At 54.2% G+C, this 6435-nt stretch overlaps 1 long non-coding RNA gene across 1 annotated transcript; it reads right to left on the bottom strand.

Moving 5' to 3' along the window:
* Positions 1-375: 375 nt before the first annotated feature.
* LOC120406490 lies at positions 376-2605 on the bottom strand. The gene is made up of 3 exons (XR_005599315.1): positions 2549-2605; positions 1558-1676; positions 376-386 (listed from the first exon to the last, which is right to left on the bottom strand). It is a non-coding gene; the product is annotated as an uncharacterized LOC120406490 (long non-coding RNA).
* Positions 2606-6435: the final 3830 nt, after the last annotated feature.

The raw sequence follows: 6435 nt of genomic DNA, 5'->3' as shown, positions 1-6435 counted from the left end.
AGACCTGGAAACATACAAATTACAGAGCCAGCCACACTGAGCGGCATAAGGGCAGCTCTCTCTGCTACAGCCAGAAATATCACACCAAGACAAAGCGTCCCTGCAATGCACATCCCATGCGGCCCCCTCCAGTGCACAGGTGGGGGCCGCATGGGATGTGGCTGGAAAACATGCTGCATAGCTTGGAAATTAAGGTGCTTTCTGAGGTGCTGAGACCTGCATGTCACAGCCCAGCCTGTCCATGGGCCTGCTTACAAATCCACCTAGAAGGCAGAGTGCAGTTGGCATCATTCCACCTATTCAGCTTCCTTGGGCGTATCTCAACACAGTCTTCTCTGCCTCCTGTCCTCTGATGCCAGTTGTCTGGCTGATTCTCCTCCCAGAACCTACGGATCAGAGTGTTTAATGTCTCCGTGGAGAACCACAGCCAATTCCTGAGCTCAGTTCTGCTCTGTGGACTCTGGACTCTGTTGCTGGCAGGGGACCAAGACACCCAGCAATGACGCGGTGAAGCGATGCACCCCCCGGCCACCCCTCAGAGTTCTCCACAGCTCTTGTGGCCATGGTAACGAAGGGCTTCTGACGGCCGGGGGTAGCACCTGCCCTGCGCCTGACAGGCCAGCAAAGAGCCAAAGTCAGTGTGTGGCTCCAAAGGCTGAGCAGCAGCAACTCGGATCTCAGTGCCCAGAACCAGAGCAGGTGGCACAGCACGTCCCAGGCACCCCTGAGATGGGAATGCAGGAACCCGGGCCAGCTTTAGGCTGATTCCTATGATTCCCCTGAATTGGGCCCTGTGCCTAAGAGGGCCCCACGCCCTAAAGAAGAGCACCTAACTTTTTAATTTTTACTCACCCGGCGGCGATCCGGGTCTTCGGTGGCAATTCGGCGGCGGGTCCTTCAGACCTGGAACGAGTGAAGGACAATCCGCCAAAGTGCTGCTGAAGATCCGGACCACCGCAGGGTATTCGAATCGGGCCCCGCACTTGCTAAAGCCGGCCCTTGCAAGAACGGGAAGAGAGGGCAGCGGGGGTCAGTCATTGACTTCTTCCTGGCCCTGCTTATGGGCCCCGCCCACAGCCCCCTGAGGTCACTGCACCGACTGCAGCTGGCTCCGGCCATGCCCCCCGCCCCACAGCCTCCCCGTGCCCAGCCTGACCGAGGGGAGAGCGCAGCGCAATCCCAAGGAGAGCGGGAAACTGCCGCTCACTCCAGACTCCCCTGGCTGCACTGAGTCGACTTGGGGCCAGACCCTCAGCTGGTGTAAATCCCTGTGGTTCATTCAAGTCAATGCCGAGTTACCCAGGGGAGGCTCTGGCCCGGGGTCTCAGTGGGCACTGAACACACACTCCGCGTTGAGGCTCCTGCTCTAAGCAAAGGGGCATTAGCAGAAATTCCTGAGGGGATGCACTGCTGTCGTGGCAGCGCCCGGGGGCCTCCCTCAGGATCGGTCCCACTGTGCCGGGTGCTGCATAGACACCAGGGGCTGCACAGACGCTGCCCGAAAGAGCTTGTGACCAATCGTGTAATAAATAATCACGTCTCTCAAGCTTTACTCACTCCCTGCTTGCGTCTGCTCTGTATTCTGTGCCATCCACCCAGCGCCAGCTGCCTTCTGTCTCCCAGTCGGTGAGTCCAATCCAGTGATCTTGTCCCTTGGTCTCATTGGAGAGAAACTCCTGCACAACACAGTTTGCAGCATGTGCAGGTCACCCAAGAGAGGCTGCAGGATGCAGCCGCAGCTGCCTGGGCTGAACTGATTTTGGGGGAGAGGAAAGGGCGTCTGGTGGCGTGAGCAGGGCATTGGGCAGCGGGAGACGTGGTGTCCTGCCCCCAACGCTGACAGTGACTAGCTGGGAGGCCCTGACGGAGCCCTGGAGCAGCTCTGTGACTGCGTCTACATCTGTATCTGCCTGGGGCTAACAGCAGGGACCTGTCTCAGAACACTCCCCCCACGGTCCCCTCAGAGCTGGGCTGCGGCAGGTACTGACGGGCACCTCAGAGTTCACACCAGCCCCCTGCCCTGCAGGAGGCAAAGCTCGGAGCAGAGAACTGGGTGCAAAGTCTGGCCCTGCCGGAGGGTGGGATTTTCCTCCTCCGAAGGTGCCGCAGAGGCCTGGGGTGAGGGCTGCAGTGGGCACATGGGGAGAGAGGATTCTCTGAGAGGTGTATGGCCCCTTGCACACAAGCCTTCCAGATACAGGCTTCTAGATTGTCCAGCAGGAGCTCAGGCCTGGGGAGACGGATCAAAGGGGTCCTCACTGGGAAAGGCCATTGGGTTTGCAGGAAATGCTACATTGGAAGTAGTGAAAATCAGAAATGAGCCTGACCCCAAATCCCCCTCCCCCGGCACCTCGGACTCTGGGAAGTCCAGATCCTGGCTCTGTTCCTCTGCCGCATCTCTACTGATGGGTGAATCCCCCGAGTCAGATACCAAGGCTTGGCATCCTCTCTGATGGTTTCCAACCTCAGCTGCCACCTCCCACCTCCTTCCGGTGTGAAACAAGACACTGACCCATTATCCAAGCCCCTAGGAGCTTCCTGCACTCACCTGTTCTGCCTGGGAGGAGACAGAGGTCAGGTGCGAGTCCTGAGACACACAAAACCGCTCCGACGCATCCCACGACTTCCTTTCTTGTGAAAAGTAATAGAGGTTCCCACCGTAAAACCTCCAGCCCCTGGAGAGCTTTGTCAGCACATCACCTAGGAGCAGAGACTGAGGTGAGACGCCCGGGCTAAAGTCACAGGGACACATGCAGGGAGCTCAGGGTTTCTAGTGCTGCATTTCCCCTGCCCTTCAGCTGTCCAAAGCTCAAGGAGCTTCTCAGTCCTGATTCTCCAGCATCACAATAAGTATCTTTCATGGCCACATGATGGATCCCACAGAGCGCTGCAGAAAGCAGACTCCATAGGGTCTCTGCCCCAGCACTGAAATGCAGCTGCATCTGGGCTGGAGCATGGGCGCTAGTCCCAGTGCAGAGCAGCCTGACTGTAATGGGAAAGGGGAGACTCACTGTGCAGCTGAGCTGGCAGGGGGAATTCAGGTGGGGGAATGTAGCTGCCCAAGGTGGAACATCCCCTGGTTCTGCATCAAATATTTTCAATGATCATGAGAAGTTGAGGTCTCAGGTCTCTTGCACTTTGGCATCTCCCCCAACACCCTGCCGGGGGCACTGGCTCATGGATGGTTCTGAAAGTAACGCCCCATACGCTGAAATGCCAGGGTCACTTTCTGCCTGTGACCTGATGGGTTTGGAACGTCTAAGAGAGCTGATAGCTGGGTGCTCCCATTAGGCTAATGAGGCCTAGGGTGTAATTTAACTCCACACCGATCACCACGGTGTGGGCCCAGGTGCAGCCACCGGTGATTTTTAATGGAAGAGAACTCGGAGTTGGAGAAAGGCTCTGCGTTGTCAGCCTGGGAGCCTGAAATCCTCCGTTCATCCTCAGCACCAGCAGAAACGGCACGAGCCAGCACTGCAGCTAGTACTTACTGCAGCGACCTTGCACTGCTCCTCGCGCTGCACTGATGTGCAGACGGATCTGGATTTCTCCATAGGCTGCACAGACAGTTGTGACATGTGGCCACAAGGGAGCGCTCTGCCTCCAGCAATGGGACTGTGGCAGGTACCCAAATTATTGGGAGGGCTCAGGGACTGGGTGGGTGGGAGGATTGAGACCCAGGAGTGCAGCTCCACTGACATCCTGCTTACGCCAGGGTCTGAATTCGGCCCTGTGTGTCTCATGAGCTGCATCCGTCTTTCCCACCAATGCAACCCTGACAATACAGGGGCCAAGGTGAAAACTATGGAGTGAAGGGAGCAACAGTGAAGGACGGAAGATGGTGACCACTAGGCATCCTGCGCAGGAGCATGGGGCGGATGCAGCCAGCCTGCCACTGCCAGGAAGGGAGCTAGGAGGGAGCCTGGAGCAGCCACCTGTCCCTGGGAACAAAGCCTCCGCTGGCAGAGGAAGGTGCAGAGCAGCAGCTCGTTAGACAGGGGGATGGGACCACCTGGCAGGGAATTGTATGGAGGGGAGCAGGAGGATGCCAGGCACCCACCATCCCTATAGGCAGGAGAGTGCTCAGCTTCCAGGCCAAGGGAGGAGAAGTGACCCTGATGCCTAAGACCCTCGTCCTGCGACTTACTGTCTGATCCCTTTGCTGACGCGTCTGAGGCGTTGTCAGGCTGCAGAGAGACTTGGAGCTTCTGCACCGCTTCTTCAACCGCTTGCAGCTTCCTCTGTGCCCGGAGATCTAGAAATCACACGTCTGCAGGTCAGCAACCGAACCGAACTGCGGCTGGAAACCAGCCACACCCAGAGAAGGAACAAGCCCTGAGCGCGAGCCTGTCCTCTATGACGTCTTTTATTTTAATCTTGGAATGCTCCTGGCACAGCCAAGGCCCCGTTCGGGGCTCTCTCCTGGTATATGTTACACCGTCTTAACGTGGTGTGTCAGCTCCTTGGAGCAGAGAGCTACAAACTCCATCAGAGCAGATTGAGATTAAATCTCACAACAAACTTCCTGACGGTGAGACCACAGGACCATGGAACAGACGCCTCAGGGGGTCATGGAAGCTCCTTCACTGGAGGTTTTCAAAAGGAGGCTGGAGCCGTCTGTCTGGGATGGGTCAGACACAACAAATCCTGCATCTTGGCAGGGGTTAGACTAGATGCCCCTGGGGTCCCTTCTCACCCGATGGTTCTGTGATTCTATGACCTCATTTTCCTGTGTGTTTGTGCAGCACCTAGCGCTATGGAAAGAAGGACCAGGGTGCAGCTTCTGGGCACTGTGGTCGTCCAAGTGCTTATTAACAATCCTGACAGCTCCACTCCTGGTGTGTCTCAGGGGCCTGTCTGCTAACTGGAGGCCCAGACCCTTAGAGGTGTTCAGGCCCCAAACTCCCAGTGATTTCTATGGAAACCAGGAGCCCAAATGCCTCTGAGGATCTGGGTTTGCAGACTAATGTCCAGCTGCTCAGATGGTGTCAATCTGACTTCAGAGGAGCTACTTCGATTTACACCTGCAGAGCATCTGTCCCTAAAAATCAGCCTTCACTCCCCTTAGCGCTGCAGGGCCAACACAGCGATGCCCCAGGGAGCCAGCTTCTCTTCCAGCTTGTGCATCATCAACAGGCTTGTGATCTAAATGCTGTCTGCAGAATCTTTTCCACAATCCATCGTACGTCTCTGGCTCCTTTCACGGCAGTAGCTGAGCATCTCACAGTCTTTAATATATTATTTAATGTCGCACAACACCTCTGTGAAGTAGGGAAGTCTCCTCCCCTCATTTTACAGGTAGAGAACTGAGGCAGAGACAGGTCTCATAGACCTTACAGCCAGAAGGGCCCATCATGATCATAATCTGACCTCCTGCACATCGCAGGCCGCAAAACCTCGCCCACCGACTCCTGTAATAGTCCCATAACCTTTGGCTGAGTTACTGATTTAAAGACTTCAAGTTACAGAGACTCTACCCTTTACACTAGTTAAAACCTGCAAGTGACCTGTGCCCCAGGCTGCAAAAAATCTCAGGGTCTCTGCCAATCTGATTTCGGGGAAAATTCCTTCCCGACCCCATTGAAAGATGGATCAGGACCTGGTTAAATGGGAGACTACAACGGGTCTTGCTCAAAGGTGAACTGTCAGGCTGGAGGGAGGTTACTAGTGGAGTTCCTCGGGGATCGGTCTTGGGACACATTTTATTTAACATTTTCATTAACGACCGTGGCACCAAAAGGGGGAGTGCGCTACTGAAACTGGTAGATGACACAGAGTTGGGAGGTATTGCCAGCATGGAGGAGGACCGGAATATCATACGAGTAGAGCTAGACGACCTTGAAACCTGGAGTAGTAGAAATGGGATGAAATTCAGTAGTGAAAAGTGCAAAGTCATTCACATAGCAATTAACAAAAATATTAATCCCCATCTTCTCCAAATTGACTCATAATTTCCCATGGGGAACTGTATGAAATGCCCTGAAATCCAGACAGATGAGATCTACCCCATTTCCTTTGTCTAAAAAATCAGTAATCTTCTCAAAGAAAGAAAAGGCTGGTCTGGCATGATCTACCTTTTGTAAAACCGTGTTATATTTCATCCCATTTACTGTTAACCTCTATGCCGCTAACTACTTTCTACTTCCAAAATTGTTCAAAAAACCAATTGAGGTCAAACTAAATGGTCTGTAGTTTCCTGGATCACTTATTTCCTGTTTCTAAAAAATAGGAACTCCATTAGCAATTCTGCAGTCATAGGGTCTGACCCCTGACTTTATGGATTCACTAAAAATCCTTGCTGGTGGACTTGCAACTTCACGTGCCAGTTCCTTTAATATTCTTGGATGGAGATTATTCAGTTTGGTCCTATTAAGCTGTTTGAGTTTGACTTCCACCTCAGATGTGGTAATTTCTACTTCCTTATCCTCGTTCCCA

This window comes from Mauremys reevesii, linkage group 5 (genome assembly GCF_016161935.1).
Source record: "Mauremys reevesii isolate NIE-2019 linkage group 5, ASM1616193v1, whole genome shotgun sequence".
Classification (NCBI taxonomy): domain Eukaryota; kingdom Metazoa; phylum Chordata; order Testudines; family Geoemydidae; genus Mauremys; species Mauremys reevesii.
This window is presented reverse-complemented; position numbering and strand designations above follow the sequence as displayed.